The sequence below is a fragment of the Centruroides sculpturatus genome, unplaced genomic scaffold (assembly GCF_000671375.1).
Source record: "Centruroides sculpturatus isolate CEXI.00-Female unplaced genomic scaffold, Cexi_2.0 scaffold2801, whole genome shotgun sequence".
NCBI classification, from domain to species: Eukaryota; Metazoa; Arthropoda; class Arachnida; order Scorpiones; family Buthidae; genus Centruroides; species Centruroides sculpturatus.
This window is the reverse complement of record NW_019386888.1, coordinates 8,076-10,183: the sequence shown is the minus strand read 5'-3', so window position 1 is coordinate 10,183 and position 2,108 is coordinate 8,076. Positions and strand designations below refer to the sequence as shown.

The 2,108-nt window shown below is 25.0% G+C and overlaps 1 long non-coding RNA gene across 1 annotated transcript; it reads right to left on the bottom strand.

The window, feature by feature from the left end:
- Positions 1–1,123: 1,123 nt before the first annotated feature.
- On the bottom strand, positions 1,124–1,749 carry LOC111615886. The gene is made up of 3 exons (XR_002755152.1): positions 1,712–1,749; positions 1,319–1,404; positions 1,124–1,149 (listed from the first exon to the last, which is right to left on the bottom strand). It is a non-coding gene; the product is annotated as an uncharacterized LOC111615886 (long non-coding RNA).
- Between the last annotated feature and the right edge of the window lie 359 nt (positions 1,750–2,108).

Genomic DNA, 2,108 nt, shown 5'->3' with positions numbered 1-2,108 from the left:
AAATTTTAGAAACAAATTTATGATATTTGAATTTCATAGAATATAAAGTGAAGTTGCTAATTTAGGCGATTATAAAATAAATTTTTCCATCATATTTTATAAATATTTCAGCAATTTATTTGATCAGAACGAGAGATGTTTTAGAATTATGCAATTTGATTACTTAATTTTATTAATTAAAACACTGTTAATGAGATTGGAAATTAAGGTTTAAAAATATTTGGTATTTTAATTAAAAGTAAAGTAAGAAAAAAAATTTGTTAACTTATATTAAAAATAGAACTTGATAGCAATCTGTTGCTCATAACAGTTTTTTTAAGGCAACTTTAACCTGCAGCATTTAATTATATTAACTTTATTTTTTAAATTTTATCTATCTATTTTAAAAATTAATTTGAGAAAGATCAATTTAAGAATTTTTTCTAGACAATTCTTTAAACAACCATATTGAGTTTGATGCAGTTAATTTAATTAGATATTATTATTAGGGAGTAGAACCTACTCTAGAATCTAGGCTGAAGAAAGGAAGAAAATTAGGGAATGAGAAAGAGGATAAGGAAGACATGATGGAGATAGGAATGAATAAGAAAGTATGAAAAATAAATACTTATTTGTTAAGAAATGTTTATATAGTCATTATAATTACATAAAGTAACAGTTTCACTATAAGAATATAGTGAGATGGTGTACTGAAAGACAATACAAATCCTAAGTAATGCTTACATTTTTTGTTAGTTGAAAATTTAATTGTGTATAGATTGCATATTTTAGTTTTAAATTTGATTTTTTTTTCTTTTCTTGTGCTTTTTATTTTTATTTTTAGAATGCACCACTTGTAAATTTAAAAGACTTTCTTAAAAATTTGATGCAATATTCTTTACACCTCATTTGTTTTTAATAAATCTTTGAATCATTTTCTCCAAATGTCTTGATTGTACAAAACTTTTGAAAATTAAAATAAGCTGTCAATGGAAGTTTCGAGATGTGACAGAGTTAATGCAAAATCGATTCGCTTTTTCATCTGTTTGTTATTTCATCAGTGCCATTTATTGTGTTAAAAAGTACATAATTTATGGATATAAACAAAAGTATCCATTAAATCAAGCAAATCCATCATCCACTTCCAAACCTTCGATCCTACGAACAGAACTGTAATAAATAAAAGAGATAACTACTACTTTCTTCGTCTGTTCGTTTGTATATCCGCAAAATATTTCAAAAATTAAAAAGAGCCAGACAGGTGGGGTTTGATGAGTCATTTCCGTGTCTAGTTCTTTTACGGAAGAGCAGTCACCACGTATCATCAAATTTCACTTACACTGTTCTCCACAATTGATCGTCACATAATCCTTTTTCTTTCTTTCTTTTCTTTTTTTTCTAATTTTTCTCATCGAAATATATATTCTAATTTTATATATATATATAAAACAAAAACAAAAAATATAAAATAATTATGCAGAGATTGTTGTAAAATATTCAATATTATATTATTTTCTTACATTATTTAATTTCTAAAAACGTTTACTTATTTCTAATTCTTTCTTTAATACCAATTTGAAGAGATAGGAATAAAAATATTGTATTTAATAAATAGAGTTAATAATTAACATGAAATATTTTAATAAAATTTAAATAAAACCGTAATAATTATTGAATATTTGAGAGTTTTCACTGATTTCCTTTTAAAAATTTATACTATAGGCCTACATACATTCTTTTGTTAATGAACGTCCGTTTCAAAGCAATCTATTTCCTCCATGATATCTTAACTGTTCTTAGCCATTAGCAACAAATGAAAGGATGTATTTACGATCGAATGAATTACTAGAAGTAAATAAAATTCTCGCATGAGATGTTAAAGATACATGTATCTATCAGGTCACGCACACGGAAAGATTAGAATAACTTAATCGTAGTTATATAACAGCAAATGCCATTAAATTATTCTATTTAACCATTACCCGTTTCTATATAGTTTAGGTAAATACCAGAACGTATAAATTTAGACAATATTAATGTGGAATTTTTCCTAAATGTTACATAGTTTATATTCAACTGGTGCTTACTTTCGGTCCAACTCTTATTGCTACTTGATCTACCAATTATGT